Source organism: Ambystoma mexicanum, chromosome 3p, assembly GCF_040938575.1.
Source record: "Ambystoma mexicanum isolate Mex_15411 chromosome 3p, UKY_AmexF1_1, whole genome shotgun sequence".
NCBI lineage: Eukaryota > Metazoa > Chordata > Amphibia > Caudata > Ambystomatidae > Ambystoma > Ambystoma mexicanum.
The window spans coordinates 735,676,966-735,702,440 of NC_090925.1; positions in this window are offsets into that span (position 1 = coordinate 735,676,966).

Sequence of the window (25,475 nt, forward strand, 5' to 3'; positions counted from 1 at the left end):
AGCACATTAAGCTATGGGTTGTGAGTACGAAAAGGGGGGTGCAACGAGATATTTTGGATCTTTTAATCCCTTTGGTGCAGTGTAGGGGGGCAGCCGAAGGTGTCCGTGCCCCAGGCTCCAAAAGTGATTAAGATGGCCCTCAGCAAGGTATAAACAGTGAAGACGTGCAACTGTGTTATACTTTAAAGGAAGATAAACATTTTAGCAAAGACCTGGTGAAAGATGAGCATCAGGCAGTGAGCCCTTTTTGGAAAGAGATACCTGGCAGGAGAATACATCAGGGGATCTGTGCGAACCAGAAGGGGCAATTCCTGGCAGAGGAGTACACCAAGAATTCCTAAGTGTCACAATTTGCTCCCTTCGCTCCCGTTCCCAGCACTTGGGGGCATGATTTAGAGTTTATTTCCTACTAGACTTTCTTTCCGAACCTTATGCTACAGTGCCCTGGTGAACTGGGAGTGCTAAATCCTTATTTTCCATGCTACTTCCCTTCCGGCTCCATTCCAGGTTTTTGGCAGCCAGCATGCTGCTTTAATCAAAAGACGATGCTTCCCAGAATGACTGACCCACTGCTTCAGTTCCAACCTTGCAGGACAAGGTTGGGTGGAGGATAAGCAACACCTGTGGCTGGCAGGTGCAGCAAGCGGCACACCTGAGGTGTTTGCTCGTTAAACAGCTTTAAAAGCCTCAGTTTGCTTCTGTCCAGCGCTGGTCATTGATGCAGTGTGACTGGTCCCTTATTCCTGGTTCTTAGCTTAGTGTCTAGTTCCTAGTTTCTCTTTTCCTGTTCCTTTTCCCTGGATTTCGAATTTAATGTGCTTATTAGTGATTTATGCTTCCTGGATTCCCTTTCTGTCTTCCCCTGTTTTGCAGGCAGAATTTCCCAGTGCTTTCCTTCTTTTGTGCAGCCCAGTTTGCAGATGTTCCATATTTGTTTGACTTTGTCCTATTCTGCTGTTAAACATTGATCCTTGAGTCTCTCCCCATTTCTAGAGTTAGCATGTTGCCTCAGGCAGGGACACTCTTGTTAGGATAGGGACATATAGGCCTTTATCCCAACTTCTTTTTATTTAAATAAAAATGTCTTATGTTGAAAACATTACACCTTTGTGTCTGCCTCTCATTTCTGACCCCTTACATTTCCCTATGGGAAAATGTATTTATTTATGTATTATTATTTAAAATTACTGAGGACTCCCAGGCTGTGTCCCCACGTATTCGTGATTTATTCTTGTACTGGGATGAGTAGGCTAAGTCACCAAGTATTCTTTACTTATTATTGTACTGGGACGCATAGGCCATGTCCCCAAGTATTCTTCATTATTCTTGTACTGGGATGAGTAGGCTGATTCCCCAAGTATTCTTCACTGATTCTTTGAAAAATAAAAAAATATTGTTATGGTTGAGAAAATCAACCTTTCAATTAATACAAAAGATCAATTGAAAGAAAATGACAGGAACAAAAAAGAAAGCACTGTTACATAATTTTGCAATTCTAAAAAACGCATGAAATCACAAGGTTAAAAGCAATTCAATGCGTCTCAGTGTTCACACCTTTAACCAACTTGTCTGGCTATCAATAATCTCATAAAAAATAAATAGCAGGTGGAATTTAAAGAGGTGATGTATAAAATCAAGATGAATTTAAAAGACACATTTTTTTTACCTTGTGTCAACAATTATAATCTAAAAAGGACTAGGGCAACAATTTGGCACAAGTTTCAAATGGAAAGGAGAAAGGTGGCACAAATTGACTTGGAGAAAATAGAAATGTCATGGCCGCAATACTAACACATACGCGCTCACCATTGAAAACTCTACACCACAACAAGTCACAAGTTAAATTTGAATAGCGTAAGCAGCTTAGTGTCGGAAGCGGCCTCTGTGATTGTGTGATTGTGTTCCTGCGTATCCGAGGTGCGGCTTGACACGCTGTGAAGGACCTTTCCTCTGAACTGATCTGCTCAGTGAACATGAATGCGGAGTTGAGGAGGGCGGCGGTGGTGGCGGCAGCCGCGGCGTTAGTAGTTTACTTTGCTTTGCTGCATTTTTGGACTGGATTTGTTATCCAGTCATTCAGTCACCAGTCATCCAGTAACCCTTTACCCGGTGAGTTACGGCGTGCACATGCTGGTGTTCTTGTTGTGCTTCTTGTTGTGCTTTGTTGCCTACAACAGGGATTCACTGTGCCTCGGCATCGTTCCTACTTTGCTGCCCAGGTGAGATCCAGTGCTTTTGGGTAAATTCCAAATCCTGGCCACCTGGATGACAGATCACCAGGGACTAGCGAGTGAGACATCTTCAGGTTTCTCACAGTGAGGATCATCTGCTAGTAAGCATTTCTTGAACAAACAACACAATTTCTCCGGTAGGATCCCCCCTCTGTTGGCATTCTACTTGGTTCATGAATGAGTAGCAGCCCCTTCTCATTTTGTATCTGGAAAAGTTAAGTCTGCAAGCCATCTAAACAATGGTCCAATAGCTTTGTCAGCATTGAGGTTTGCTTGTTGACCTTCATGTCTAGATTTTCAAACAATTTCGGTTATGGACAAAAGTGCAGTATTCATAGCGCTAACAGTTAGTTCAACAAGGGGCATTGGTGGTGATTGAGAGATAGCTGTTCTATGTGGTGTAGGGTGAGTGAAGGAGATGGAGAGAGCAGATGAGCATTGAGTGGAGTTAGCAAACTTTATTGGAGACTGAGATAAATTGATTGGACGAGGGTGGCACAGATGGATTGGTGAAAGCAGAGAGGCAATTGCCCTGGCCGCGGAATCGGATGAAGGGCTGGCCACGTCAGTCTGTTCAGCAGCAGTTGAGCGAGTAGCAGAGGCAGAATCGGGATGTGTGTGAAGGTTTTAGTCAACCTCACACTGAGGTGGAAATGGCAGCGGGGTGGGATTGTTATGTACTTGAGCTAATGTCATAGTATCAGACTGCAGGGACCCGCTCAAATCACTTACCTGGCTCTGTAAATTGATTGGTATTTGGAACAGTGTCAAGAACTGAGCAAGCAGCAGTTGACGTGAAGCCTGCAGCCAGAATTAAATCTGGGGGAATCGACAGGTGGGTCTATTTTATTATTATGAGTTGTGAGTGAGGAAGTGTTACTCACCGCACTTGACAGCTCTGGGCGATGAGTTAACGACCCAGCAAGAAGTGTAGCTCTGGAAATGACAACCAGTCTTCATTACTCCAGTACTCCTGAATATAAAGATTCAGGCTTCCTCTAAGAGGGGCTCTTCTTTATGACACACCTCTCTGCTATTCCAATGTGGACAGACAGAGGAGTTGATCATGCAAAAGACCGGGGGACATGCGCACCGCCAAACCAATGCTGCAAGAAAAAGGTAAAGGATTAACAACAGGAATTGAAACTGCTTAGTTACTATCAAGAAAACCCAAAACCTTGAATACCTGAATGACAGACAGCTATGGCTAGGAAGGTAGACTACTGACTTGGTTCAGGACCTAGAATGGAATTGCCACACTATAAGCTGATAACAGGGATGACTAGATTCATTAAGAAATGCCTATTGATGTTCACTAACCTGAGGCTCAACTGAATTAGTAATAGTAAATACCAGGTTAAGCAACGACAAGTAAAAAATAACAAACAGGAAGGTTAATATGGGGGTAATAAACCAGCCGGCACAAGGGACGCACTAGTCACGGGATGGTACATGTAATCAGCAGAGAGAATTCGAATATGCACAAAGGAGCTGGAGGATCACAGTGTAGGTCCGGGTTGGATCAGTAGTCAGAAGTGCAAGTTCCCAAAAAACGATCTTTAGATATGAGATGGCTATAAAGGGTCTCACGGTAGAAAGGACAACTCTCTGGGAATAAACGGACAAGGAGTAACACACAGCAATGATAAGAATGACTTACTTAGATGCAGTAAAGTCGGAGGCAGTCCAGGGACGTTCCACGTCAGATGCCAGGTAAACAGAGACCAAGCAGGGAGGACGGAGCCAGTCCAGGGACGTTCCGAGTCAGATGCCATGTAAGCAGCGGCCAGGCGGGAAGGACAGAGGCAGTCCAGGGACATTCCGCGTCAGATGCCAGAAGAGCAGCAACCAGGGTGGGAAGGACAGAGGCAGTCCAGGGACGGTCTGCATCAGAATGCCAGGTAAGCAGTATTCAATCAGGAAATGGACAAAGGCAAATACAGGGACATTCCGCGTCAGAAACCAGAATAGGCAGGAAAAGTTCTTCCGATAAGGAATTTGGAGGAAGAGTCAAAAGGGTAATGAGTAACGCCACAATTAGCAGCGCCGAACTACTCAACAAAGCCAAACTTAAACCCCAAGGGGAGGAGCTAACGTGTACGTGCGTCTGCAATATGCACGTGACGCGTCACGTGACGCGGAAGTGTCTTTCTTGTAAACAATCTCCACGGCAACCGGTATCTGTGCCAGATGGATGCATTGGCGCTAGGTTTCCAGCGCAAAACGGAGGTAGGCATCAAGGCACTGGAAGAAGCTCGTGCCCGAAGTGTAACAGGAAGGAATGCCTGCCACTGCAATTTTAATCAGAGCCTTCAGGGAGCGTTCTGCACTGCAAAATGCTCTGATGTCAGCTGTTCAAGACCGCTAGCGAAGCTGCAAAGCCACAGCAATTTGCTGTGTCGAGCTTGCAGGATTAACAGACCTCGCCGGTGTACGTTTCGCTTGATTCAACAGCTTGTTAATCTCATTAGGAGGTGGCATGGCTGTTTTCAAAGAGTAAATTCCAGGCATGGAGAAAGATTTAAGGTAGAGTGCTCTGGGTAAAGATAAATTAAGTAGCTATTGGAGAATGCCATATGGGGGGGGAAGGGTGTACAGACTAATAAATGACCACTCACCATTGACCAGTTCAACTGCTTAACTGCACTCGCCAAAGCACTTCGCAATCGTCTTGTACTTGGACGAGTAGGCTGTGTCCCCAAGTATTCTTTACTTATTCTTGTACTGGGACAAGTAGGACAAGCCCCCACCTTCACTGGTGGTATGGAGATAATTATTCTCGTTATTTTATTAGTTGATATTTCTTAATTCCTTATTATTGGAATTTCAGCCTTTGGGCCAGAAATGGTTTACTCTTGAATTCCAATCAGCATATTCACTGAGACAAGTATGATTTACACGATCGTTAATTCTGACATCCCTTCTGAGTCTCCCACCGTCCCGATTACCTTCTCTCCAGGGGACTGGTGTTACTGGCCCTTTTCTCAGGACGGGGATTCTTCTCCTTCTGGTCAGGTTGGCTTTTTGGTCTCCTCCGACCTTCTTGCTCCTTCAACACTCGTTCTGCGTAGTCCCCAGTCGTGGAGGTCTCAGTACTGTTGACGGGTGGCACTGTCGACCCTTGTTGGGTCACGCCACCACCCACGATAGGTTGTCTATGTTGGGGTTTTCTTCCATTTCCTTTGCCTGGTTCCAGATCCCTCGGGTCTTCCTCCGTAAACCAGCTGGTTGCCTCCCCGGTGCACAGGACTTCCTTGCTTCGTTCTGGTGTCCCTGCAACACAGGTTTGAAAATCCCATTTATTTGCTCCCTCTAAAGACTTGTTACTTGAGACCAAGGATTGGCCACCATTACATTGATGTGTAAAGACCTCAACATAGAACATCAGAACTTGGCTGGTTTAAATTAAATTGTATAAAGGCAGACTGAGCATTTTCTAAATAATGCCACACTTTATGCTAAGTGTGGTTGGTTTGCTCTCTTGTTTATTTGTTGTTCTTTTCTTCCCCCTGACCCCAATGTCATGTATATAACAGTGCCCACAAAAACACAACGCACTCCACTTGTTGAGAGCATTTTTATGATTGGGTGAATTAGCACACACTCTGATTGCATTAGATAATATTGTAGCTCTGTTAGTAAATTACAGAGACAATATTAGTATATGGACTTTTGTTGAAAAAAAAAAAAAAAAGTTTTGCTTGATGTACCAGGAACAAATTCTCCTCTGCAGACAGGTTCATGTACAAGAGCTATCTTTTTAACTAAAATGCAAATGTTGATTATAGTTCTTAGCATAGAACCTTTGTTTTCTTCCAAATGGACAATCCTAGTGTTGAACATTATTTATCATCTTGTTGCTTTATACACCATGGCAAAATGTAACATAAAAAGTTTGCTTTGCCTAAAGATGTGAATATGTGTTTCTTTTTCTTTTTTATCATATGTAAATAAATACATGCTCCCTGATTAATAAGGGCGCACAAAGAATGATTGAATCTGCTTTGTTAATTACAGATAAATGCGAGTTCATGTTTCAGTTCTTGCTGGTTTGGAATAGGGTGATCACTTCTAAACACCACTACAGTTCCTTCTAACTATAACGTTCTACATTTTAAGAATGGTTTAATTTTGAACGGCGGTTACCATCCCCCTTGTTATACAGACATGAAAATCCCAGGCTTCTCATTCCTGCCGTTGACTCCCTGATAAGAGGTAATAGAGGGGAACCTTGCTAGGCCCTGATTTACCCGGGTGGCTTTACACTTATAAAATAACACATTAATCAGGGTGAGAGTTTACACACACTTTCATATTTGAATACCTACAAAAGACCAAATAGATTCAAATATTTTCTGGGGGGTCAAAGAAGGGAGAAATCAGTCTCAGCACAGTGATTTTTATCAATATTAGTTTATCAAAGTAAAGGAAAAACCCATGGACACCTATCAATTCGCTATTCTGAACAACATATTAATCGATACAGTCCAGTCACATTGACTGGATAAATAGTGAAACAAATAACATGTTTTTCTTTTTTTAATTAACAAAGATACAATTTAGCAAATAACATGTAAGCACTGATACATGTTTGTAGTGAACAAATAACAGTGTTAATGGTGGACACTGAGGAGGTAAAAGGTCGTTGACACAGTTGTGTTTCAGCCCAAGAAGAAGAGCTGTTGGATGGGGCTCGTATGTGGAGGGCCTTCATAAGGACGGTAGTAAAGGTGAAAAAACAAAGTGGTTCCTGTGGATTTCTGTCGAAACATAATGATAAGAGGTGTGTGGGTTTTAGAAAGTGTGAGATCTCAACACAAACACAATTGCTCAGTTAAGTGAAGCTATTATTGCTTAAAATAAGAGTCCTTCTCTTTTTAAGCTGCTTAGTTGGGCCTCACCAGCAGAAGATCATGGTCCTCTTTCACTGACCACACCAGTCAGATACTGGGATGATGAAGCGACACGCCAGAGCATACATCCTCTCGTTTTGGATTCTTACTCACACAAACTCCACTAAGGATACTGAGATTAGGATCCCACCATTAACACAGAATTCAGACTGGAAGAAGAAACATGAGTGGTCCATTTGTTGGACTCATTATCATGTAGCCTGGAACTTTAAAAGGGGTTCGGCTGAGAGGTTTAAGGGGAGGCACGGAAAGAAGCACACATAAGAGGGCGAAGCAGAGTTACAGGGCATACTTCGTGGTGGCTAGAAGGCACCTTCCCAAGACACTGGGAGGTGTAGAGAGCGTGATCCGGTGCAGCAAGCGAGAGGGGCTCGTTGGCAGTCTGAGGCAGAGCTGAGAAAGCAGTGCGGCATGGAGTGAAGTTACCGGGGGCATTGGAGAGACTCTGAAACGCTCACAGGTGCAGGACCGCCGACTGCAGTTTACCAGAGCTCCAAAGTAAGCAGCGGGGAAGCGAGCAAGCTGGGGAAGACGCTGTATGCCAGAGGGAACCAGCGTGATCATGAAGCTGCACTGACCCCTGGTGTCAGCCGCTTCCGACAATCAGCAGGCAGCGATCTCCAAGGAAGGATCAGATTGGAAGGGCTGCAGAACATAGGTAAAAAGATCAAAACATGAATCTGTACATGAGTTGAATAAAATGCAATCAAACGATGAGAGCTAAGTTAACATATAGGCTAACACTATATAATTTTGTTGTAGATTATAGGAGTGTATGGACTCTTTTTGTATCGGGAAATGTATTTAATTAATTTGTGTGATGTGTATATATATGCTTTTATGAACTTGAAGCAAAATAAAGTATTTTTGATGATGAAGTGATACATGTCGGAAAACAATGCCTATTTTAGTCTAATGCTCATTGAAGGAATACAAAGTGATGAAAGTTGGAATCCAAAGCCTATTCTAATTCTAATATTAATTGAAGGAATACAAAAGGTTGCCCGTTTGAAACCAAAGTCTATTCTAAGGCTGATACCCATTGATGGAATGCCGAGTGATGCATATTGGATACACATCTTACTTCTGTTGCTGATTAAGCGGATACTATGGGATGGAAAATTGAAAGATGTACACACCGAGTAAGATATCCAAAGACAATGAATCATGAAGAAGACAAAAGGCACGAGGTAAGCAAAATCTGTCATAGGATGGATTGAAAGAGTATCAATCACCAACACTGCAATAGCGAGTTAACTATTAACCCACAGTGTGGAGTCCAAAGACTGTAGGGGAAAGAGCAGTACAGTACACAAGTCTACAAGAGACTGATTGGAAAACATTGAGACTTGAGACGTGAAAATGTGCTGCTCCGCCGGGACTGCTGAAATCCTGAAAATATCCTGCCAATCACCCCTGCAGTCCACAGTTGAAATCAGGATGAAAATCGGGTCTGGCTGAGCCCTGCTGCAGTGTCCTACGCTGAGCGGCGGGAAAAAGCTGAAGAGGAGACAGCCCCTGTAGCGACTGGTGAGATGCGGGCCGCAGTCCGAGGAATGGCCCAGCCAGAGCAGGGCACCCGAGGGAGCCAATCCGCTCAAAGTGCTACACTGAAGCCGCGAGGAGCACTTCTACAGAGGACGAGCAAGGGGCGAAGAGGGCCCGGCTCTTAGACCGCCTGTCCCAGACCACCGCAACAAAATCCCACCTAGAGTGGCTTGCCGCAAAGAACATAACCACCCGCACCAGAGGAGGACTCGCTGGCGACCGATACTCAGGTGGGCCCCCTTCACCCCAAGAGCCCTGAGTGTGTATAGGAGCGGGGTGAGGAGGGGGGTGGGTGAGACCTTGGATTGAGCACTGCATAACAACCACACTGAGATAAGGGAGCCCGCTGGGGTGTGGTGGGCACCACAGGGAAACGAAGGGTGGAACCCCCTTGAAGCGGCTTGTGGAACCCGCTTGCTCCCTGGCAACCCAAACTCCTGACACAGTGAGGACTGCGGCCGTACGGAGGAGCCTCAATGCAGCTCCGAAATCCATAGGGACAAGAGGGCTTGAGGGCAGTGCTTTTGCCCAGAAGAAGGCCTTGCCTGACAATGCCTGCGGGTGACCCCCCACCATACTGAGGACACAGCAAACGACAGGGGGCCAGCTCAGGACAGAGAAAGATACGGGACAGTTCAGAGGCAAGTCCATGTTGGCTGCATAAGTGTAGCGAATACTAGAACCTTGCGGGCAAGAGGGACATCATCCCATAGGGACTCCGGACGTGGGGGAGAGAGACCGTCGCTGTGTGGCCCCTAATTAGCACTGCAGGAGTGCCCCGAGACTCTCTAGGGACCCTGGCCAGGGTGGGTTCCTCCCCCCACCTCACTCTAGAGGGGCAGGACCGGGTTGACAGCCTGCCTTGCAGACCAACACATACCCCCGTTACCTACCTGGTAACAAGCACCCCACCCCCATGGGCAGGTGCATGAAGGACTGCAACTCCTGAAGGAACACAGCAATCCGAACTATGGTCAAAGACATGCCCCACAAAGGGACGGCTCAGCACAAAATGGACCGGTACACAACGTGCACCCCAGTGAACCCCACCCTGGGACCACAGATAACCCAGGAGAAGAAGTAGCGAATGGGGCAGTGGGCCAGTTGCCCTCACTTGGACATTATGGCGGTCATTGGAGAATCCAGGACATCATGTGAGACAAAAATTGACGGTTTGGCCTCTTAAGTCTCCTTTCTGCGGCAGGACCTGTGAAATCTGATGACCCGGGGGGGGAAACAGAGCAACGCATATCAGATAGTGAAGACACTATAAAGAAAATGGAAGAACGCCTGGAACGGATGGCACAGAAGCTCACCACTCTCGAGACCCGCACAGAAGATCCCGCCGGGACAACCTGTGTATAATAGGCCTCCCAGAAAAGGAAGAAGGACCGTCCATGGAGTTCTTCCTGGAGAGTTGGCTTTCAGACCTCATGGCAACCAAAAAGCTCTCGAACTTTTTCTCTATAGAACGGGTGCAGAGTCCCTACTGGGAGGGTGCCCCTCCACATACAGTGATTGCCCGACTCATGAATTACAGAGATCGGTATATATTCCTCCATATGGCAAGAGCAACGGGCTTGATCACGTACAATGGCGACTGAATTGGTTTCTTCCCTGACTATACGAGGGAAGTGCAAAAGACCCGCCAATTTTACGACTCAGTAAAGAAAAAACTCTCATCCCTTGGTACCAAGTATCAAGTATGCACTTTTTTTTCCCGCTACCCTCAAGCTATACCACAACAGCACAGGCCACATGTTCCATTATCCTAGGGAGGTCTGGGACTGATTGGAAATGCAGGTTCTCTCCGGCCTGCACCTTGAGCGCCGAGGGACCACACACCTAGGAGGGTCTCCAATGGCGGGAGCCCGGCCCGAGCAGAAACTCTGTCACCACACCAAGACGACAACAGAAGATGATCCCCAAGATGAGCCAAAAACACCTGAGAGGTCCCGAAGAATAACAATCCCAGATGGGATCTTGATGTCCACAATGGGAGGGACTCCCACTTTCTCTAAGGTCCCAACCACTCAGCTGTTTGAATCCTAAGACTGGCAGCTCCGGCCGTGGGTGCAGGGAGTGAGAGTCGGACTGGCTCCTGGGGACTGCCCCGAATCTGTTTTTACAAGTTCAGAGTTTTAGGTGTTTGGGCGACAGGTACTTCTAGTTGGGCGGAAGTGCAGGGAGGGGGGCGTTTATGGGGAATTGTTTGTTGGACCTGGGAGGAAGATATATGGAGGTGCGCTACAAATGGCCATAGAAAGCCTGCATTCCGCAGCTGACCCAGCAACGGGGGTAGAAACTCAAGTTTGATGGTCCCGGGATGTTAAATGTTCATGGTTTAAGATAAAGGGTTACAGAGCAGCAGCGAGGTCGGAAATGTGCTACCATGGCACGGGCAGTGGGAGAGCGAGGAGACAAGGGTGGGATGGGCTAGATATCGGGATGGGGAGTTTCTGCTATATGGCAGCCCCTCCAGACCCAGCAAGTTACCATAAAAGTATAGATGACATGTGATGGACATGTATCCCTGATGATGTGGAACGTCAATGGGTTGGGCTCTAGCATAAAAAGAAAGCTAGTACTTCAACTTTTCAACCATCATTCCCCTGACGTTTCCCCCCCTCACCGAAACCCACCTGATGGGCACAGAGTGTGGCTTCTTTAAGAGGACCAATTACTCACAAAACCCACCACGCTGGATTCTCGAGAGGGGCCAGGGGCACAAGGATTCTCATTCACAAGCGAGTTCCCTTCCAATTGAGAAAAGTGTGTGCTGATCCCTGAGGCCGGTTTGTGGTGGTGCTAGGTGACATGTGGGGTGAAGGTTGGGGTCTTATTGCAGCCTAAGCCCCTTATCCACTCACAATGGAGCTCATGAATGAGCTGCAGTCAGTGTTACTGGTGGAACGGGCAGACTCGTGGGTTCTGGGAGGGGACTTTAATGAAGCCATGGAGGTTGGCAGAGACAGGTCACACAGTGCTAATAGGAACCGGAATACCCTGACTAAACTATACACCTTAGTAGAAACCTTTGGGATGGTGGACACCTGGAGGGCACTACATGCCACTGATGCAGGTTTTTCATTTTACTCCCACGTACACAAGTCACTATCAAGGATAGATTATGTCCTGGTCCCCCGAAGTATGTCCCACAGGCTACTATCCACAGTTTTCCTTGCAAGAGGGGTCTCTGACCACTCCCCCTTACTGATAACACTTAAAAACAGACAAGACAAGCCAGACCCCGCTTGGCGTTTGAGCACATACTACCTGGGCATACCTGAAATCGCAGAGGGCCTCTCTCAGAAGACCTCAGAATACTTTCAGCTGAACGTAGGGTCGGTGACCTGTCCAATCAAGCTATGGGACACCTGTAAGACCTTCTTACGGGGGGAAGCCATCTCCTTAGTGTCGGCTCACTGCAAGCAACACACTCAGGAGATCGCTGAGGCCGAAATGCAGGTGGTCAGAAAAGAAGAACAACTTCTAGAGCAGGGAACCCAGGACGCACATGAGGCCCCAGTGACAGCTCAGGAGCTATTCAGAAATATTGCCTTATATAATGCACGAGCTGCCTACTGGTCGACCCAGAGCCAAATATATGAGACAGGGGACAAGGCGGGTAGAACTCTGGCCTAGCTGGAAAGGCACAAAAAAAGCAAGGGACAAGTGATATACTCCCCCAAGCCCCACCCTCCACGACCCCACCAAGAGAGAGCAGGATCGGCCGCCCACAATTCCTAGACTCCATAGAATCCCTTATCCATCCGGACAAATGTGGATTCATGCCAGGCAAATCTACCCGTATGAATCTACAGATGGTCCAGCTAGCTATTGACCGAGCCCCAACAATCTCAGATCCACTAGCACTCCTGGCGGTGGACTTTGAGAAAGCGTTTGATTCGGTGGGGTGGGAGGCCCTGTGGGAAATTATGGGACATTTGGGATTTGGGATTTGGGCACGGATTCATGTCCTGGGTTAAACTTCTCTATGACTCCCCCGTAGCGGTTGTGAGGGTGAATGGCAGGTCCTCCAGGGTGTTCCCTTTGGGCTGAGGAACCAGACAAGGCTGCCCCTTCTCCCCCTGTTGTTCCTCTTAGCTATCGAACCACTGGCAATCAGACTTAGAATGGATAAGAACCGGACCTGGATCTCATGGCCTTGGGGCGGGGAAGACAGAGTCTAGCTGTATGCTTATTACCTTCTTATCTATCTCAGCAACCCCACAATCTCCTGCCCGGTAGTGTCACACACTCTGTTTTTGTTTATTCACTTAGAGCCCACTAAAGTTCTGGTATTCTAACAATCTACTTCCCACTCCAAGGAGGAGAGGCAGCACTTCCCAAACACTGTCCGTACCCCGTATCGATCCTGGGCTTCACCTATCTGGGTATATGTATCAGCCCATCTCTAGATGATTACCTCCAACTTAACCTGCAGCCAGTGATTGACAGGTTCGCAGCAGATGTCTTTCATTGGCAGTCCCTCCCCCTATCACTAATGGGTAGAGCAGCATTAAAATGATGACGCTCCCGGGACTGTTGTATGTCCTTCAAGACGCCCCACTCCCCATCCCCGACACAACCTTTACTGCTATAGATAGTGTCCTTTGGGGTTTGTTATGGGGAGGGAAACAGCCCAGAATTGCTCTCAAGACATTGCAATGCTTGGTGTGGGAGGGAGGCATTGGATTGCCTTGTATCCGCACCTATTATTGGGCAGAACAAATAGGGGTGGTGAATGAATGGATACACGGAGAACCCACGCTTCCACACAATGGGGGGAGTTGAACAATGATGGCCCAGCCATCCCTCTCCAGATATTGTATGATCACAACAACAAAAAAAGTTGGGGGAGAATGGCTAGAATGACAATGCATATCCGCTGGGTTTGGAGTGAGGCCCAACATCACATTGGTTGGAAAGCGAGACCGACACTGGCCCACCCTCTGCGGCACAACAGGGGCCTTCCTGAAATCCAGAAAATGGGGCATTTCATGAGCTTGGAGAAGCAAGGTATATGCACACTTGCAGATATAGTACAGGATGGACGTCTCCTCGATTTTGAGACCTTGAAGGGGAAATTTGGGCTACAACCCAGGGACCACTAAAGATACATACAACTAATGCACGCTATGAACGCCCAATTCCCCACTCTGGCTGAGGTTCCCAACTGTTCCCCCCCCTGGAGACCAATGTCCTCCCGAACTGTATCCTGACCAAGGTCACCTCCACACTATACCAGGTTCTTAACTCCTTTGGAACCTGTGATCTGACCAGGCTAAAAGAGAAATGGGAAAGGGACCTGGGCCCACTTGAAGCAGAGGAATGGGTGGAGGCATTAATGTTTCTTCGGGAGATAGGTATCGATGGCAAGCTAAGACTGATCCAGCTCAGAATACTACACCAATCGTATTACTTCAGAACAGCAATGGTGCGATGGGGAGAGGTGGACAATGGGGAATGTCTTTGGTGTAGAAGGGCAGAGGACACTTTCTTCCACATGGTCTGGGATGACACTGCAATACAAGGCTTCTGGGCGGAATGCATTAGCAGAATCTCCAGGGTCTTGGGGTCCCCAGTTCCACAAGACCAAAAACTGATACTATTGGGTATCTGGGGGCAGGGGGAAGTCACTAAATATGAAGAGGCATTCCTGGCGGTGGCACTGGGCATGGGGAAGCGGAAAACGGCTGCAACTTGGGGATCGACTGGAAACCTGAGCATAGACCGATGGTCCAATGAGGTGGACAGATGTGCATCCCTTGAGAGATTAATATGTAAGGCCAGAGGATGCCCCACCAAATTCCAGAAAGTCTGGGGAAAATGGGAGTATTCCGGCTAGTCTCTCCCCTCCCCCTGGAGGAGGAGAGCCCGGCTCCCCAGGATCTGCCTCATCGGATCAGAAGACCACATCTGACTGACCACCCCCTTGACCCGCTATGTACTCCCCTGTGCTGATGCGACATAATTTATGTTTAACACTGCTGATCATATAATATGTGACCTTGCGAGTTGTTTTATGCTGTTATGTACTCCTAATAAAATCAATAAACAGAGTTTAAAAAAAAGAGATGTGGGCCAGGTCATTGCCAATCACTGGTGGGAAATTGGCAAAGGGATGCTCTTGGAAGCCTCTTGGATTGCATACAAAGATACTCTTGAGTTTTGTCACTAGGGGATTTACTGCGGGATGGGCACTTATTGTCCTTTAAGGAACTTCGAAGATTGTTTCAATTAAGTGGGAGAGAAAGGAGTAGGTTTAGGGAATTAGAAAGCCTTTTGACCCCGGTATTCAGTATGTTGTCTGTGCCAGTAGAAAAGGAACCAGCGGGATGGACCATATTTTGCTTGTCACCACGTAATGTATCTACATACCTGAAACTCATGCCGGAGAGTGATTCAGTGTTAGAGTCATGGAATCATTTGAAACAGAAATGGGAGATAGATTTAGGTTGTGTTATCAATGATGAAGTCTGGAAATATGTGTGGCGGGTTGGGTATAGTAGTAAAATGGATCTTAAGTTACAATTTATCCATCAGAAAGTGTTGGGACGATTGTATTGGACGCCTGTGCGTATGTGTGCTTTAGGCTTAATAACTAAGGATTTATGTTGGGGTTGTGGGAAAGAGAAAGGGACATTGATCCTTATGTTGTGGTATTGCCCCAGAGTACTAGCCTTTTGGTGTGAGGTGCCAGATAGGTTGGATATGGCCTTATCGATTACATTTCCAAGAGGACCGTTTCAGGTTTTGTTGTTAGCAAATAACGGGCATTGTTAAACTGCTTGTCTGTACGGATCTTGGATAGATAAAATCCTAGTGATTGCAGTAAAGCATATATTGAAGGTGTGGAAGACCAGGAAGAAGCCAACAGTGCAAGATTGGATTAATGATGTAGTGATATTATTATCTGATTTTGAATTAGTCATGTTTAAGAGACAGGGTAAGGAGGAAGCCCATTAGATCTTATGGAAGTCTTTTATTGATTTATATGGTAATGAGATATCAAATGAATAAAGCAGTTATTGAGGTGATCGAATACGAACAATAATACTTTTTGGAAATCATAGTGTGTGTGTAAGTGTTTGTTGTGTGTTTTTCTCTTGTCTAGATGTTAGGAAAAGTGGACAGTTCTTTTGTAGAAGATTTAAAGTTATTATAATGAGTTTTATTGCCCCAATGAGTGTTTTATTTTTTGTTTATGGATGTTTTTTACGGGTATGGTTGATGATTAATATATGTATATGATAAGACATGTTATGTTAGCGGTACTTGTATAGCGCACCGTCACCAACGGAATTGGTCCCCAGGCGCTCTGGCGGATCTGTAAACAGGAAGGGTGGGTACGGTTAGTCGGGAGGAGGGGAGAAGGAGAGTGGGAGAAGTGGTGTGCTGTTGGCAGCTTCAGCTCGGTATACACCGAGTGCTGGGCTTTGGTGCTAGTATCAGATCGAATGAAGGCCTCGAGTGCTGTGGGTGAAGTTTGTGTTGTTGATGCGGTGTGGTAAAGTCTGTGCGGATTGCTGGGAGAGAGATGGTTGTGTGGTTTTGTGTGGTTTTAAGTATGCAGAAGATTGAGGGTTGGGTTAGAGGGGCCTGTATCCTGGTTCAGGTACTTATGATTCCGTTAGAGTTGTAAACCTGTGGGTTCGGATGTTGCTGGTTCCTCGTGGGCTGACTCGCTTTGGTGGTGTTGCGCTGATCCAACTGTATCCTATTGAGTATAGTTTGGATTGGTAGGTGCGTCTGAACCTAATCTTCAGGTGTGGGACTGGGTGGGTGATATCTATTCTCAGGTGATCTGGTGAGACCCTGGTCGGTTAAGGCTTTGAATGGTTCATGGTCGGGGTCGTGTTGAAGTGTTGTTCTAGTGGATCCGTCTTGGTGAGCGTGTGTATTCAGACATTCGTATCCTTCTGTCCTGACTGGTTCTTTGATTTCCATGGGGTGAACATCCTTGGGACTGTTGTTTAGTTGTAGTTTTGTGTGGTGGGGCATTGTGCTTCCTGCTTTGTATTGGTGGGCAGTGTGTAGTGATGAAAGATTCTGTTTCTTACCCATTGCATTGGGGCCCGTGATGCAGTGCTTCCTTTCCCTCTCTATGTTTTGTTCTTAGGGCTGTTGGGGAAGGCCATAGTTAAGGTCATGGTCCTCTTGATGATTCGTTCTAGTCTTTCTGTCTTAGTTTGATATGTTTACTGTCTTTGGTCGTATTGCAACTGTCTCCCATTTGGTCCTTTAGTATGTCGTGGGATATTTACCTCAGCTTTTCCCATTGATTGATCGGTGTGTATCACGGTCGCTCTATGTTCATTGATGTTTTTAGTTATGTCGGTGCCTCTGTGGCCAGTCTTTCTAGTTATGACGTGAAGAGCCATGTTTTGAGTAATTTCCTGAATAATAGGTGGTTTCTTGTGTTACGTGTGTACTTTGGAAGGTCGTTCCAGGTTTCAGGGTATGGTGAGAGAAGGAGGATCCTCCAAGTTTTCTTTTGTTGTTCCAGGCGGATGTCCATGCTTGATTTGAGCGTTCTTGTTGGTTGATGTAGACGCAGTTTGTCTCTTAGGAACTCGGCGCCTTCGTTGTGTACTGCTATGTGCGTAATGCACATTGTTTTGAATTTTATTTGTTTTATTGGTAGCCAATGTAGTGTTTTCAGCGCTGGTGCAGTGTGTTCTCTTCGGGGTAGTTTCAGTAGTAGTCTGGCTGCCGCGTTTTGAATGTGTTGTAGTTTTTTTAGGAGTTGTTCAGGCATGCTTAGGTGTAGGCTATTGGCGTAGTCTACTTTGGACATGACGAGGGCGATGATGGTGGTCGTTTTGTTGGTGAACGATAAGAACGGTAAGATTCTCTTTTCCGCTCGCAGGAGGAAGAAGCATTTCTTGAGGAGAGCGTTTACTTGTGGCGCTAGCGTGAGATTATTGTCCATCAGAACCCCCAGGTTTTTTACAATCGCCAAGGGTGCTGAGGTTGTCCCGAGTTCCCTTGGCCAAGGGATGAATTGGTTTTCTCCTCCATTTTTTGTGACGATCATTATTTCAGTTTTGCCTGGGTTGATTTTGAGGGAATTGGAGTTCATCCAGAAGAATACATCGCAGAAGCAGTTTTCTAGCATTGAGTTTCTTTCCAGGTTGTCTTGTATTTTGAAGATTATTTGTGTATCATCAGCGTAGTTGTAGCAAGTGAGGCTGTGGCTTTTGATGATTCTGATCAGTAGATACAGGTAGATGTCGAATAGTAGCAGGAAGAAGGATAATCTTTGTGATACTCCACAGGTGGAATCTCTCGGGCTGGATTTGAAGGGTTTCATCCATACAGTTTCCGTTCTGTTTGTTAGTAAAGATTTGATCCATAGTAGGGCAGCGTCTGTTATTGCAAGTCCTTCTAATCTCGTTATGAGGGTGTCATGGTCTACTGTGTCAAATGCTGCCGATAGGTCTAGGAGTATCAATGCAATGCTGTTGTCCGAGTCTGCATTGATTTTTAGATCGTCCTATATTGAGAGTAGAGCTGATTCCGTTCCTCTCAGTGGTCTGAAGCCAACTTGTGCCTGGTCTAGTAGGCTGTGCTCTTCTATAAACTCTTGGGTCGTTTTGTATATGTACGTTTCGAGCAGCTTGGCTGTATACGGGATGTTGGAGATGGGTCTGTAGTTGGAGAGATCCTCTACGTTTCCCGCTGTATCTTTGAGTAGTGGCCTGATGTATGCAGTTTTGAAGGCTTGTGGCACTTTCCCAGTTGCGATGGAATGGTTGAGGATGTTCCTGTGATATTCCATGTGCGTTCCTTGTTTAAGAATGGATTTGTATATGTCTGGTGGGTATGGGTCTTCGGGGCCCTGAGTTATTGCTTTCATTCACCAGTTTGACGAATGTCTCCACTGATATTTCTGGAAAGCTTCGTAGTTTGTTTGGGTGCTCGTCCCGGGTGTAGGTTAGGGTTGTGGTCAGATCAGACGGTCTGCTTTGAATGGTTTGTTGGATGTTGGTGATTTTGTTTTTGAAGTGGTCTGCAAGGTCGTTGCAGAGTTTCGCAGACGGAGTTGGTGTGTTGTTACATCCCAGAGGGTTTTTCATTTTGTTTATGATTTTGAAGAGCTCTTTTTGGGTGTTTGGTGCTTTGAAGATTCGGTTGTCGTAGTGTTTCCTCTTTGCTTTTGTATTTCCTTTTCGGAAGCCTGGTTGTGTTGTAGGAATTTCAGTTTGTTCACTGCGTCGTTTTGTTTTCCCCAATCAAGTTCTAGTCTTCGTTTTTTTCTTTTCATGGTGAAAAGTAGTGGGGTGAACCATTTTGCCATAGACCGTTTATTAGAAGAAGCAAAGGGTTTTTCTTTGGCGATGTTGTCTATAGTAGTTATAATTTTTTTTTTAATAGACTTTTAGTTTTGTAAAAGAAAACAAACTTTTTGTCAATCACGTTCCCACTCCCCAACCCACATCATTACATATTTTTACTTTTCGCAGTTTTTGTAATGTTCCATTTAGTTTCATTACACTAAAATTATGCGGACGTGGGCTGGTCAGTCCATCTGTGGTAGCGTTCTTAGGGTGAAGGACCAGATTTATGGTGGTTGTATGAATAGCATATCCATGAAGTTTATCACGTTACAAGTTAGCTGCACATTTCTTCCTGTGATCAAATAGGACCACCACTCCACCATATTGCCGTTTTTAGGGGCATAACTTTCCAGGTGTAGGGTGCGCTGGTCATTAATCTGGGAACATTCAATTATTAGATGTTTAATGGATTCCGGTTTCTGCTTGCAAAAGCGGCAGTTTTCATCAATAATCATGGGATCTTTTGATCTCCTCATGCGCAGCTTTGTATTGTGCAGGTTGAGGCGTAACCGTAAAAATTGATTTCGGTGGTAGTTTGACGGAAATTTAGCCAGATATTTCGGTAAAGTGCCTCTTTTTAGTTCACACAGACCAAGGTCAATTCCAGGGGATAACGCAGATTGTCTTTCCGCATTCTTGATCCACTTTGATTGCATACATTTTATTTTTGCCAGTTTTGGTGTCTGTAGGACCAGAGACATTTTTATATTTGTGTCTTCCAGAATACTTAATAGGTTCTCTTCCCATCTGCTTAGCAGAGAAGTGGATGTATCATTATTCTTATTGGCCAAGATTGAGTATGCCTTTGTCTGTGGGAATAGTCTCATTTTCCTTAGCAATAATATAGATTTCCACAATACTGTTGAATGCAAAGAATCTAGGCCCAATTCGTGTCTCAAGGCCACCATTGACACACATTGGGGCAGCTGGAGGACTTTACGCCAAAAGCAGCCCTCTACTTGAGCCCAGAGACAAGCGCTGATGTTCCACCCTGTTTCACTGCCGAAACATATTGCTGGTGTCACTTTTTGCAAGTAGAAAGTCGTCACCGGTTGAAGTGAAAAATTCCCATATATTGTGTGTAGTTTGCGCCCTTGTAGTGCGAACATTCGCATACGCGAGATGATTTCATTTGTCCAACTCCATTCTCTGATTGATATATTGAATGAGATGCCCAAGTATCGTATCACATCAGTTCTTACCAATATCTCCTTGTCAATTTTCCAGTTGAACCTCGCTTTTCTTGAATTAGTGTTAGGTCCAAAGGCCATCACCTGGGATTTATTCGCGTTTATCATTAAGTGGTTTGATGTTAGGTAGGACTGTAGTGCTACCAGTGATCTTTGTAAGCCTATTTCAGTGCTGTCAAGCAACACTATGGGCCTCATTACACGGTAGGCGGTAAGGGTTTACCGGTACCGGTATTTTACCGGTACCGGTAAATCCTTACCACCTTACTACGAGGTCCCTTTGCGGGTTGGGGTATTTAACGCCTGGTTTTTGCAGGTTTTAAAAACCAACCCGCAAAGGGACCCAGGGAGCTAATTACGTTACCGCAATTTGCGGTGCCGTAATTAGCGCCTTCCCCATTCCCATTATGCCCTATGCGGCAAAAATGGGAATGGGGAAGGGCAATGGTGGAAGGGGGAATTACCGCACCGCCAACCTTGGAATAGGGCGGTAATTCCCCTTTCCACCAAGGCGGTGCCGGTATTTTACCGGCATGAACCATGGCGCTAATAGCGCCATGGTTCTCCGCCTACCGTGTAATGAGGCCCTATGTCATCCGCATAAATTATATGCGTTACATGTGTGCCGTTGATTTTCGGGGGAAAACACCTAGTTAGTGAAAAGGCTTCAGGCAAATCCGAAATTAAAAGTTTGAACAGCAAAGCTGCAAGAGGGCACCCTTGCTTTACCCCCTTTGTAGTTGTTATTTCGTCGGTTAAGTCCCCTTCTGCATTTAGGTGCACGTGAATGCTGGTTTTGGCATGTAATGCCATCAGTGGGGCCAGTAGATCATTTGGACATCCCCACGTCTTTAGTTTTTGCCACAGAAGATTGCGGTTTATGCAATCAAAGGCTTGTTTTAGGTCAATGAACGCTAAAAACAACCTTTTTTTATGTTTTAAAGCGTCTAGTTTTGCCAAGTTTAGTAATAGCAGATTAAGTTCCACGCCGACCCCTTTGGTGAACCCAGTTTGTCTCACGTCGTAGATCCCATTTGTTTCGGCCCATCTAGCGATTTTCGTTTGAAGGAATGTAGCAAAGATCTTCCCCACAGTGTCTAACAACGCTATGGGTCGATAATTTGCTTGATCTTCTTTGTTTCCTTTTTTGAACACTGGGACAATTATTGCTTTTGCCCAGGTATCGGGGATTTTTGATGTTTGGGCTATTTGATCGAATAGGACCTTGATGAACTTTGCCCAGTTTTCTTTGTTCGTTTTGAGCATGACGTTTGATACACCATCGGGGCCAGCGGCTCGTAATGACTTTAACTTCTGAATTGCTTGTGTTATATCTTCAAGTGATTCCTTGACATTCCATTTGCACTCGTATATTTTTGGCTTTGGAGTGTTATCACCGCCACTACTATTAAAAACAACGTCATAGTGTTTTATCCAAGTGGCTGCATTCACACCATTGGCTAGGTGGTTCGATTGTATCAAGTGGCCACTATTTATTATCTTCCATATATTGGAGCTGTCTTTTTGAATTAAAAGGCGCAACATGAGTTCCGCTTGTTCTTGATTACGAATAATTTTAAAGGACTTCAACCAGTTTCGATACCGTTGGCGTCTGGTGGCTAATTGCAGTTTTAGATTAATTCCGCCAGTAGCCTTTAGTTTTTTCACATCACTTGCAAGTAGTTTCTTTGCTTCACTTAGTTCAGGACTAAAAGGGTGGCTATGATCCCTTTTCGTTCTCTTGTTTGTGTTAGTGTACTGTTTCAAGAGAGATGCATATTCTGCATATAGATTTGTGGAGCATGCCTGAATGAAATCCGATGTCATGGAGTCAATCTGCCTACTATTTATCCTTAGGCGGTTTTGGGAGGTGTTAATATCTATTTGAGTGGTGTAGCTTTGTTGCGTTGCTGTTGTACCCATATACCACAATAAGATCAGTGGATTATGATCACTATTGGATGCTTTTCTTACTTGTAGGTCTGAGATTAGAGCGTGCAAATTCTCAGATACCCAGATGTAATCTAGGGTTTTGGTTGAATCTGCCCGCTGCCACGTTGCAGCAGCTGGGATGTCTCCTCTAGTGCATCCATTCAGCAATACACAATTACGAGATGCTAGTTTGTAAGCCCATTTCGTGCCGCGATCAGAGCATTCGGTTGGGATCACTTGCATATCGTTCAGATTACGTTCATTTATTTTGTCAAACCAAGAAAAATTTAAATCGCCACAAACTAGTATGAATGGCGCGTCAAAAGAAGCATAGCAGCTATCTATTTGTGTGGTTATTGACATCAAATAGTCCTCATCAGAAATCATTACAGGATTCCAATAAATGTTTACCAACAACAAATGTTGTTTGTGTTTATTTCCCTGTCGATTGCTTATAGCCAATTCAAGGGTGATAGCTTGAACTAATAGGTTCGGATTTTCAATTCCAATTACTTCCCATCCCGACGAATTTTTTATCATGGCGAGTAGGCCAGAGAAAGGGCGTCCCAAGAGGTTTTTACCAGCCTCATTTAGATATATTGTGTATACATCACAGGACGGAATCTTTCTTAGCCAAGTTTCTTGGAGACAAATAAACAGGCTTTTGATGTCATGGGTGCTTCCTTCATGGAAAAGATGGACAAAACCTCTGGTGTTCCATGATGTTAACAATTGGGTCGTATGCCTAGACCCTGTGTCATCCTATACGTTGTTTCTTAGTCGACTTGCATCAGTGTCGTGTGATAGTTGATGTTTAAGTTGGTTTCTCAGATCTGCCCTTTTTGTAATATTCGGCTTTTGGCATTGGCCATTTCTAAGTGTTTGGTTAGTATAGACTTGAGAATTCATCGCAGTGGTTAAATTGAATCCATAGAACAATAAGTCGTCTTTTGCATCAAGAATTGGTCGTGCTACTGTTTTAGACCGCATGTGCAAGATTACCCAGTCTGATGATCTTGATTCGTTTTTATATTCAACGATTCTGATATCATCGGATCGGATGTTCCTCAGGGCAGGTACGTTATGCAGCAATTTCATCACATTTGATATGTTTAGATTTATTGCGTTTATGTCGTCAAAAAATCTTTCGAGCTCTAGTTTATACAGACTTTCCTTGAATGGTTTCTGTTGTTCAACTCTGCTTTGAGTACCGTGTTGTGTTAAGTTTTTTGTTTGCGCCTTTGTGTACTTAGGATTAAGTTTTAATATCGGTTTGTCAGAGACTCTCTGGAGTTTGCTTTTTGTGACTAACTTGTCCATACAAAGTGTGGCACGTCCTTTTTCGACTCTCACTGGCCGTATCTCAGCAGGGCCAATTGGGTAACGGTCCAATTTGACAAATCTTTCATCTCTGTTTGTTGATTTGGTCCTAAACACTTTCTTTTTCTGACACGTCTCTCCCATGAGAGGCACCCTCTGTTTCATACTCGTCTTCTACCGAGTGGGTTGATAAATCGCAAAGATCAATCGACTCTACCATAGATTGGTCAACAGATGGGCTAATGTCTTCTCTTCTACGTTTTGTAGGTATAGCAGAGTTGTCTACGTTGTGAACTAATTGCGTCTTAGCAGTAGGTTGAACATCCAGTTTTTTTGGCTCTGCTGTGGTTTTTGATACCACAAAACGTGGAGGCGTCGTCAGATTTCTTATGAACTTTTTTGCTTCATTTGTTCGTGGACGTTTTGGTACCGGGCCTTTCTTTGCTTTTTTCAAGGCGCTGGGTTGTTTTGCCTTTAATATGGCCGGAGTTTTGGTTGATTGAATTGTTTTCGCTGTTCCTGAAAATATGTCAAAAGAGATTTTTCTCTCTATTAGTACTGCGTGGTTCACAAGTGCACTCAGGGAAGAAGGGTGCTCTTCAGTTGTCGCTGCTCCGCACACTACCGCTGATGCCTCAGTACTTGATGAAGTAGGAATACTGTGTCAATCAAGGTAGAAGAATCCGCGGTCTTGCTTCGATGGTAGGTTCTGCAACAAGAGGCAAAGCGATTTCAGGTGTCGTAGTTGCCTCATTCGTTTTGGTGGTTATTACACCGCGAGTCTCCTTTCGTTTAGAGTTTTTCTCAGGATCTTTTGATAACAGCGGTGGATAATCGCAACTTCTTTGTTGCAGAGGCATCAGACCCTGATCACGGTGCGCCCACTACCGATTACAGGCTCACTCATTACGTGGCTGAGTGGATGAGTAGCAACATTGTGCCTAAGCCACTTAGTACATTCTACTAGGGTTTCAGCAAGGTCTAGTTTTTCATGAGACTCCCTACGGGTTATTTCATTTAGACAAGAGTGCCATTGATGAGTTGATGCAGCTTCTAGATCCAAACGATTGCTTAGATGTTCGTTGCGTATTTCTAATGCTGACAATTTGTTGTTTAACAATACCAAAATAGAATTTTGATCGCGTACGGTATCGTTTAGAGTCTCATATAGTTTCATAAATGGCATTAGGGCTATTGAAGTAGCCGCCAAAACATTATTGTGAATCTGAATTCCTGCTGCAATGGAAATGTTTCCTTTGCAGTTCATGGAGGTTTCGGATATTTTACTTTCATTTATTTCCAGTGGTCTATTTCCTGCAGGATTGGTTGCAGTTTGGCTGACTTCAGAGTCGTCCTGATTTTCAGTGTCAGTTTTTTTTCCTTCGATTTTTTTGGTGGAGACATCTGACACATCATGATTTATACGACCCACTGTGGTGCCAGGGTTCGATGGAATTACCACTTGATGAGGTGGGTGATTTGTTTCCTTGTGGTGAGTACTTGCCTTGCGCCCAGGAGTTTGCACGTTTCCATTATTAGTTAAGAAGCTTTCATTTAGGCGTTCACGCATCAGGTTGAAATCCGATTTTAGCCGAGCAGTTAGTCATGCTTCACGGGCGGCAATGTCAACTGGCATAGATGTAGTCATGTTGGATAATGGTTGTGATATTGCCAGAGGCATTTCATTTCCAGACGTTACCAACACATTTGGTGTAGCACGACTTTTAGCGTCATTTATTACGCTTTCAGCAACCTTATTTGCGGTTAGTTTTGATGTTGGTGTTTTTGCATACAAATGGGAGGCTCCTTTGTGAATGTCAGGGCTCATGTCAGAAGGTATCGCCATTTTTCGAGGTTCCCATGTACTAGTGTGGCCATGCTGCATCTCAATGTTATGTAGTGAAGCATCAGCCTGCGTGGAACAAGTTTGCATTACAGGTGATTTCATGCGTCCGACTGACGGAGACTGCATTGCCAACAAATCGTCATCGGTTA